At 37.3% G+C, this 10,565-nt stretch overlaps 1 pseudogene; it reads right to left on the bottom strand.

Moving 5' to 3' along the window:
* Positions 1-5,525: 5,525 nt before the first annotated feature.
* On the bottom strand, positions 5,526-6,256 carry LOC103582844 (annotated as a pseudogene).
* Positions 6,257-10,565: the final 4,309 nt, after the last annotated feature.

Genomic DNA, 10,565 nt, shown 5'->3' with positions numbered 1-10,565 from the left:
TGATGAGCCTGACATTCTTTATTTCTTTTATAATGTTTTTGATTTTTAGCATGTTCTTTTGATCTTATAGTTCCTTTGTCTATGCTTATATGACATTACATTGTTTTTGCATGTTGTCTATTTTTTTCATAAGAGCTCTTAATATATTTATTATAGTTTTTTGAAACTCACTTTCTGATAATACTAAAATCTGTCATATCTGAGTCTAGTCTGATGTTTTATTTGTCTTTCAGATGGTGGGAATTGGGCTGTGTTTAATGCTTTTGTATGTGTGGGTACCAGTGGCTTTAAATTCCTCTAGTATTCTAGGATGCCCCCCCCACCTATTGACTTTGGTCTTCTCTAAATACTCCTCGTTAGAAAGAGTGTGTGTCTTTTAGCTCTGCCGCCTGTAATCCACTGTTATGGTACTGGAATCCTGTTGCTGTAGTGGTAAGGTGTGGGAGATGGTGAGTGTTCTATACTCTCTAGATTAAATCTGTCTTTTAGTGGGCCTGTATCTCTGGATTGTGGTATTCACAAGAGTCTCACTGGTGGTATAGATTTCCCCTCCCCACTCCCAGAACCCCAGCTCCTATTCTTTTCCCTGGCTTCAGTATTTCCAATCTATTTCTTTAATCTCTGATCCCATTGACTATGTTTTTCTCCCCTTAGATAAGAAAAAAAGCTGGTGGGGCCTGGGAGGTGGGGGTGGATATTCCCTTCCCACAGCTGGGGTAAAACCATGGCAAAGTCTTTTTCCCTACAGAATAGGCCTTACTTATGGTGAATATTCTAGGTGTATCTCATGATTAATTTTATCCTCCCCCTGCCTAAGCCATAAGAGGATTTTTTTTTTCTTATGTTTACCTTAAAAATCTAGTGAAGTTACTGGAGGTAAAGCACATGTAAGTATGGGGGCCTTTGAAGACTGTGGACTGAGGTGTTTGTGCCTGTCAAGCTAATCTACATTCAGCCTCCAGTAATTCTTCAGAATTGCCACCTGAGTATTCCTACCATTTTACTGTTTCAGAGGCTTCGGCTCCAGGTAAGTAGATCTTGGATGTGTCTTTCTGGATGCTCCTGTCTCTCCAGATTTCTGGGTAGCAGAGTAACCTGCAATCTCAATTCTCTGATGGGACCAAGAGAATTCATTGATTTTGTTTGTTTTGCTTTTTTTCATTATAAAGATGGAAATGACACCTTTCAAACTCTTTACATATCACAGCTAAAGCCAGAATCCCCCATTGATTGTGTTCTTGAGTATGTCTGTGTATCTTATATATATATATATATGTGCAAGTATATATATAGATATATATAATGTATGTAATTATATATACATAGACACATATGAATATTTGTGTTTGTATTTACCTTGGGCAATAGGCAAGTTTGGGTAGTCTTTCTATGTGGGCTTTTGGTGCCAGTTTAACTGGAAGACTTTGTTAGTTTACATATGTTGCTCATTCATTCCTCACAACAACAGCTTTACGGGTCAGGTATTCCTATTAATACTTTACAGATGAGGAAACAGGGTCAATTCTTGTTTTGTAAGAAGGGGGAACAGTATTAAAAGTTTTATAGGTGCTCTTTTGTGCCTTAAAGTAGTTCTTGATTGCTTTCCTAACCTGATCTCCTCTTCTCAGATGGATAGGGACTGATGCTGCATTAGCTGTGTAATCTTAGGGAAGGAGATCATTTGATAGAATAACGAAATGACTTAGTGTTGGCAGGGTATTGCCTTTCAATTCCAGTGGTGCTCTGAGTTTTACTGCTCTTCAGTAATTTTTAATTAAGGGCTGATTCCATGCACAGCAGGTTGCATCACACAAACGTGCTCCATGCCCTCTTTTGGTGCTACTTCCCAGGGAGAGCAAGTGGAGATTTCCTTGTTCAGCAGTACTACTGCAGTAGGCTGAAAGACATCTTAGTTCTTGGTTTTACTTCCAGGGCTAAATTACATGTACGCTACCCTGCTGAGAAGGTATTTTGTTGTCACTTGCTAAAGAGTGAAGCACAGGTAAGTATGTGAAACTTGTTTGACAATTATAAGCAACCTGGTCAATTCTGAGAAATGTGCTGGATAGTAAACACCCTTCCATAAAAGGTGGCTGACTGATGGTTTAGCCAAAATATGATACCTGGTAGTTTATGGCAATTTTCTCTGACAGGAGTAGATACTGAATTTATTTCAAAAGTGCCTCAGGAGTCCTATCCAGCAAGGCATAGGTACTTTTTTGCAAAGTACACAGTAGAAGAGAAAATACTTCAGGCCATAAAATAAGGATATTTTATGTTTGCACACATGTGCATGTGTGCTTGTTGAAGGGAGAAGGGCTTAGTTTAGTATGCTATTGAATTCATGCAGACAGATTGATAAGATTGCATTTTATTACTTTGTGGAGGTTGCAAAATCATTCCTGCTTCAGAATCTGTTAATTAAAATAAAAAGAGACTGATTTAAAGAAATTTATTTCATTTAGAGGGTAATTCCCTCTACAATATTTTAAACAAATATGCCATTAAAAGCTTGCGTCTTATTCTCTTTGCACAACTTCTTTCATCCTCTTTCCAATTTAAGTTATGGAATAGCTATCACCTACTTTAAAATTCTCTCAGGCATTTTAACTACAAAGTCAGAAAAATCTAACTTGGTACTTCACTGGGCTCTTAGCATGGCATGAGAGGGGGGGTATTTTTTTTTTCAATAAACAGAGAATCAGGATGTTTTAATTCTATTTCTACCACAAGTTAATTGAGTAACCTTTGTAAATCATGTGCTCTTGCAATGTCCATCTTTATTTTTTGAGTAGAGATTACAGTACCTGTCAAACTTACATTGAAGGGATAAAATGGTGATAAAAAGAGATAGTGTATATGTAAATATAGAGTCCTTTTGGATTCTGCAAGGCTCCCTGGCCCACTTTGCATTGATGTGGCATTCTTTAGAAATCTGAATTTTGTTTCTAAAATTTTTGGAAATCCTGTATGGGTAGATGTGGGCAAATGGTTGACATGGAATAAAGTTCTATGAACATCATGCCTTGCCTTCACCAGTTGAGTTTCATGCGTTTTAGCATGTAGAACTGAAAAATAACAATATGCTAACGTATATGTATATATGTTTTGGCAGAGGTGAGGTATGATTCAGTGTCTCCTACAAAACACTCAAGGCACAAAACAATAACACTCTAATGAAGGGAGCTTAACTTGAAGAGAGGATGTAGAACAAATAATACCTTAGAATTATGAATGTTACTCATGTAGGAAGATATTGTTCTTCATCCACATATGGTTAGTGAAAGATGTTTCAAGTGCCTTTAAAATCATCAAAATAAGTGGATTAGCGTGAAGGGGGTCAATGTAATTACTGATGATAAGAAAACACAATGGTCTACTTGTCATGTTAAAAACACTTTTAATTGTGTAGACATATGATTTAGTAAAATGGGTAGTTTAGATTTGTGAACAATACTGTTTTCTGACTGCATTTTTTTCCTTTCCAAACTGTCAAAGACAGAGTGACCTAATACTTTTTCTTTTTTTTTTTGTTGAGATATAATTCACATAAAATTCACCATTTTTAAGTGTACGATTCAATGGCCTTTAGTATATTCACAAAGTTGTGCAACTATCAACTCCATCTAATTCAATTTCATCACCCCAAAGAAACCCCATATCCCTTACTAGTCACACCCCATTCTCCCTGACCCCAATCCCTGGCAACCACTAATCTATACTTTCTGTCTTTGTGGATTTGCCTATTCTGATAATTTTATGTAAATGGAATCACACAATATATGCCCTTTTGTGTCTGCCTTCTTTCGCTTAGCATAATGTTTCAAGGTTTATCCATGTTGCAGCGGGTATCACCACATCATTCCTTCTTATGGCTAAATAATATTCTGTTATATGAATATACTGCATTTTGTTTATCCATTCATCAATTGGTGGATATTTGGATTATTTCCACTTTTTGGCTGTTAAGACTAATGGTGCTGTGAATACTTGTGTACAAGCGTATGTATGGACATTTTAAAAATTAATAGACTTTATTTTTTAATTTAATTTTAGGTTTTCAGAAAATTTTAGCTGAAAATACAGAGAGTTCTTACATACTATCTCTGCCCCCTCACCTGCCACTGCCTAGTTTCTCCTATTGTTACCATCTTGCATTGGTCTGGTACATTGTTTGCAATTTAGAACCAATAATGACACACTATTATTAACTGTAGTCCATAGTTTACATTAGGTTTCACTCTTGATGTTGTGCACTTTTATAGGCTTTGCCAAATGCATGTCAGGCATTCACTGATACTGCATCATACAGAATAATAGTTTTACTGCCCTAAAAATCCCCTGTGTTCCCTCTATCCTTCTCTCCCTTCCCCTGAATCCCTGTTCTTTTTACTTTCTCCATAATTCTGCATTTTCTAACATCTCATATAGTTGGAATTATACAGTCTGTAGCATTTTCAGACTGACTTCTTCGACATAGTAATATGCTTTTAAAGCTCCTCCATGTCTTTTCTTGGCTTGATAGCTTATTTCCTTTTATTGATGAATAATATTCTGTTGTATGGATGTGGCACAGTTTATCCATTCACCTACTGAAGGGCATCTCGATTGCTTCCAATTTTTGGTTATTATTAATAAAGATGCTATAAACACTCCTGTACAAGTTTTTGTGTGAACATACATTTTCAAGTCATTTGGGTAAATACCTAGTAGTGCAATTGTTAGATCATATGGTAAGATCATGTTTAACTTTGTAAGAAATTGCCAAATGTTCTTCCTAAGTACCTGTACCATTTTGCATTCTTACCAGCAAAGAATGAGGGTTCCTGTTTCTCTATATCCTCACCAGCATTTGCCGTTGTGCACATTTTAGATTTTAGCCATTCTAAGAATTGTGAGGTAGAATCTCATTACTTTTATAATTTGCAGTTCCCTAATGACACATGATGTTAAACATCTTTTCATCTGCTTATTTGCCATCTTCGTATCTTCTTTGGTGAGATATCTATTCAGATATTTTGCCCACTATTTTTTCCACATCAACCATTTGTTTTAATAAATAAAGCATATTCTTGGCTTAGATTTTAAATCACATTTACAGATGAAGAAAACTTCTAGGCCCAAATAGATAACAGTGAAGCTACTACTGCTGGGAAGAATGCATGTCCCACAGGTGTTTGAAACCTGCAGAGCAGAGACTTCAAGGCAGAGAACATCATGCACATCACCCTCTAGACTAGATAACCGGGAGCCAGAGAAAGGGCAGAGGACTCGGTGAAGTTTATGCAGTCTCCATCTGATTCCCTCACCTTCATACTGCAGAACCAATGGAAAGTTGTGCTACTTTAAGATGACCTAAAGGTAGGTCTCTGATCATATTAAGTGATATTTTCTGCCATTGTTAACAATTAGGCCAAGGTTATTAGCTAGAAGGATATCCATTGATAAACACAAAATAATATTAGAACAGTAAGGAGGAAGCTACATCGACGATCTTGTTTCTGCAAATATCCGAGACTTCCACATCACAGCAGTAGAGCAGTGGGTGAACTCCACCTCCTAAAGGTGTAGTCCAGAAAGTTCCTATTGGCATTTGCACCAAACAAGCCTCTCCGTACTTCTGGCATCTTCTGCTGGGCTATGAGATCCATCCAGCTTTCTCATAGGGTATTGGTAACCTTTATTTTATGATCCCCGCTACAGATCTCAACTTTACCAGCTATTTCCTCAGGCGAGTAGGACTCCTGATCACTTTGGACATCAACGTCTTTTTTGGTGGCAATTTTGTACATAGGGATTACTTTTTTGCATTGCAACCTTTCCCAGAGAGAAATCTTGTTTCCTGTAACAAACAATCTTTCAGGGCTCCAACAACTGGTACAAACCCTGGAAATCCATCCAGCAGCAGTTGGTACCTGGTTGTATCTTTTACCACCTTGCTGAATCTCTGTTTTGCTTCATTCAGCAGGTCTGTGATAAGGTCATCTCTTGTTCTGAGGACCTTGAGCCTTGCTTGAATCATCATATTGGACATCTGAATTTTTCTTCTGCTGCTCAATCTGCTTTTCTTTCTTCTCATAGTATTCCATAATCTTCAGGCTTTGGGTTTGCACAAGATGACCTTTCTCAATGTTGAACTCTACTTCTGCTTTTGCATCTATTTCTTCTGCTTTCTCATTGGCTTCTTGTTCAATGAAAGCCATCATATGCTTAATCTGTTTCTGCATGTTTGTATCACTGAGATCCAAGGAGAAAGCTAGGTGAGGCCACTGAGCAACAGGCTCAAGCTTAGGTTTACAAGGGGTGGTGGAAGGAATGGGAAGAGGAAAAATTTGGCCATTTTTTAATTAGGTTTTTTGTTGTTCTTGAGTTTTAAGTGCACATGCTTTTAATTGTGGGAGTATATACCTAGGAATGGAATTGCTGGGTCATATGGTAATTCTATGTTTAACTTTTTGAGGAACTGCCAAACTATTTTTCAAAGCAGTTGCTCCATTTTACATTCCCACCAGCAACACACGAGAGTTTCAGTTTCTCCACATCATTGACAACACATGTTATTTTCAGACTTTTTAATTGCAGCAATCCTAGTGGTTGTGCGTGATGTGGTATCTCATTGTGGTTTTAGTTTGCATATAGTTGGATCATTTTTTAAAATCCATCTACTAATCAGTGCTTTTTGATTGGAGTCTATTTACTTTTAATGTAATTACTAATAAGGTAAAATTTATATTTGCCACTTCACTATTTGCATTCTATGCATCCATTGTTTTTGTTTGTTGTTCTGGATTTCCTCTTTTATTACCTCCTTTTGTGTTAAATAGATTTTTCTACTGTACCATTTAGATTCCCTTGTCATTCTTTTTTCTTTATTATGTAAAATTTAAAATTATTTTCTTAATGGTTACCCTGGAAATTACAATGAATATCTTAACTTACAACAATCTACTCAGATTAATACAAACTTAATTTCAATAGTGTATAAAACTTTTGCTCCTGTACATCTCCATTCTCTCTACCATCTTTGATGCCATTATTGCCATAGAAATTACATCTTTATAAATTGTATTCCTGTCTTAGTCAGTTCAGGCTGCTATAACAGCATATCCTACACTCAGTTGCTTAAACTACAAATATTTATTTCCCAGCTCTGGAGTCTGGGAAGTCTGAGATCAGGGTGCCAGCATGGGCAGGTTCTTGGTGAGGTCCCTCATCACATGGACTTTCCTTGGTGGGTGTGCACAGAGAGAGATCTCAAGTCTCTTCCTCTTCATATAAAAGCATTAATCCCTTTACAAAGGCCCCATCCTCATGACCCAATCTAAACCTAATCACCTCCCAAAGGCTCCACCTCCAAATACCCTCACATTGAGGATTATAATTTCAACATATGAATTTTGAGGAAACACAAACATGCAATCCATAGCAAATCCCACCTAAGCAGATTTATAATTATTGCTTTTTTTTGCCATCAGATAGGAGGAAAAAAAGATGTTTTAGCAATATATACATTGGCATCATTTTTTAATGTTTATTTAATGTAGTTACCTCTACTGGTGCTCTTTGTTTATCCATTTGGATTCAAGTTATTGTCTAGTGTCCTTTCATTTCATCCTGAAGGACTTCCTTTACTATTTTTTTTGTCAGTCTGCTAATGACCAATTTTTTAGTTTTTGTTAATCTGTGAGTGTCTTAGTTTCTCCTTTATTTTTGAATGATAATTTTGTTAGATGGAGACTTCTAGGTTGACTATCTTTTTCTTTCAGTGCTTTGAATATAGTATCCCAGTGCTTATGGTCTTCATGATTTCTGATGAAAAATTAGGTGTTAATCTTGTTGAGGATCCCTTGTATGTAATGAGTTAATGCTCTCCTGCTGCCTTCAAGATTCTCTTTGTCTTCAGAGTTAATAGTTTGAGTTTCATTCATTCTTTTTCTGTTTTCAAACTTGATAATCTCAATTGACTTATCTTCAAGCTTTCTAGTTCTTTTTGCTTATTCAAATATGCTACTGAGTACCTCTAGTGAGTTTTTCATTTTAGTCACTGTGCTTTTTCACTCTAGAATTTCTACTTGGTTCTTTTTTGAAACATAATTTCATGTTTTTATTGCTATTCTCTGTTTGCTAAATTGTTGTTCTGATACTTCAGTTCTTTCAATGTGGTTTCCTTTAATTCATGGAATATCTCTAAATTAGCTAACTTAAAGTTTTTGTCTATTTTAGTCCATTGTATGGGTTTTCTTAGGAAAAATTTTTATTGATTTTTTTCTTTTCTGTGTATGAGCAATACCTTTCTGCTTATTTGCATATCTCATAATATTTTTCTGAAAACAAGACATTTTAAATAGTATAATGTGGCAGCTCTGAAAGTCAGATTCTTCTTCCTCTCCAGAATTTGTTGTTGTTTCTGGTTGTTGTTGCTGCTGCTTCTGTTTCTTTGTGTGTGGGTGTGTGAGTGTGCACCTTTTCTAAACTAATTCTGTAACATCTGTATTCTTTGTCATGTGTGGCAACATGACTTGGTTAATGTAGAGGTCACATAATGACTAGACAGAGATTTCCTTAAATATCTGAAACTCATAAGTCTTTCAGCTTTTGCTAAGGGCTCTCTGTATATGTGGACATGCTGTCAACACTTAGGCAGTTTTCTCTGCCTTATCCTTCACTTCCTGCTTTTGCAGAGCCCGAATATCAGCCAGAGACTAGACCTTAGGACCTTCTCAGATATTTACTGGGCATGCATACAGCCCTTGGCATGGGCACAGCTCTATGTATTTGTATGGCCTTCAAGATTCCCATGAATATCTCAGAGTTTTTAAAAGCCCTATACAGACATTTTGTTCCTCAGATTTTATATTTAAGTTTTTTGATCAGTTTGTTGTTCACCCCAACTTTTATCACCAGCTCTGGCAGCTGTGATTTAAATAATACTGCTCCTTTTATTTAACAAATGCCCCCAGTGAAAAGTTGTTTGTACTAGGTAAGCTCTGAGGTAGGTCAAATAAAGGCAAACCTTATGGGTGTGGTTTGCCAGGGAATGGCCAGACAGATTAAATGACATTTCTTTGGAAATTGGGCTTTGGAGAAGCTCTAACCCTGTTCTGCTGCTTCCAATGACTGTTAGACTGCTGCTGTTTATTGTGATTGTGGGGCTGTTGGTTTTTAAGGCTACCTCAGAGTTAGAAGAAGAGTATGGAAATAGACCAAGTTAACATGCCATGGGCTCTCTGTTCTTACTGAAATTCAGCCATTTTTCTTGAATTAAGGCTCCCCAGATTGTTGCAAGCTTTTGGTTAATTTTAAAAGTTCTGAAAATGGTGATTTTGACATTTTTTTTCTACCATTCTCTTTGCTTTTAGGGAAGAGAGGGTTTTCTGAAATCCTTACTCCTTCATTCCCACTGACATCATCTCCTGATGCTTTAAAAGGGGATATATTTCGTCTGAGCAAAGGAAGGTGTATTATCCAAGATTATGTGATAGGTCACTTTCCCCAGAAGCAGAGCCTAGAATGAGAACTCCTGTATAAGTAATTTATTAAGGAAAGGCTCCCAGGAGGAACCATTAAGGGATTGGGGGAAACAGGTCAGGGTGGGAGAAGAAGCCCAAGTAGGAGTGTGATTTTGGACCAAGTCCCAGCCTCAGCTTTGTCCTGCAGAGAAGCTCTAGACATGAAACTCATATCTCATTGTTTATGTCTACCTGAGACAAGGGCTGAACTATGCACCCCCCACCCCCACCCACAATTACAGGCTGAACTATGTCCTCTGCCCCACCACCCACCAATTCATATGTCGAAGTTCTAATCCCCAGTACCTTAGAATGTGACTCTAAGATAGGGTCTTTAAAAAGGTAGTTTAGTTAAAATTAGGTCTTATGGATGGGCTCTTATTCAACATGACTAGTGTCTCTATAAGAAGAGAGTGAGATACAGACACACAGAGATAAAACCATATGAAAACACAGGGAGGAGATGGCCATCTATAAGCCAAGGAGAGAGCCTCAACCATCCTGCCAACACTTGAACTTGGACTTCTAGCCTCCAGATTATGAGAAATAAACTTCTGTTATTTAAGCCACTCAGTCTGTGGTACTTGGTTATGGCAGCCCTAGCAAATGAATACAATGGCTTTCATATTCCCACACTCATCAGTGGGGGACATCAGTTCCCAGGCACTTCCAGCAATTTGTGCCTGTGTATAAAACACCTTTAGTAGTCAGAGGGCAGTCCTTCCAAAAAAGCTGCAGGAGTTGCTTTTAGAAGCAACAGTACACAGAAGCTGGGAGGGGGAATAACAGCACTGGTGAAAAGATCTCAGTGATTGGGGCAGAGCATGGATAGTGTTCATCACAGGGTTTTTGGCTGCAAATGAGATGTAATTCCTATGTGGTTTAAGCCAAAAATAAGTATATTAAATTATATTGATCAGTTCACAATTTCTAGGAAGCTAGAGAAATAGCTTCCAGGGTCACGTAAGAAGGACCAGTACCCAGAATAACTGGTCCACTGGAGATACCATGGCAGACAGCTTTAATACTGGATGGTAGGCAACAGCATAGAACTTG

The sequence above is a fragment of the Galeopterus variegatus genome, unplaced genomic scaffold, assembly GCF_000696425.1.
Source record: "Galeopterus variegatus unplaced genomic scaffold, G_variegatus-3.0.2 Scaffold18145, whole genome shotgun sequence".
Classification (NCBI taxonomy): domain Eukaryota; kingdom Metazoa; phylum Chordata; class Mammalia; order Dermoptera; family Cynocephalidae; genus Galeopterus; species Galeopterus variegatus.
Note: the sequence above shows the minus strand (reverse complement) of the source record. Positions and strands in the feature narration are given on the sequence as shown.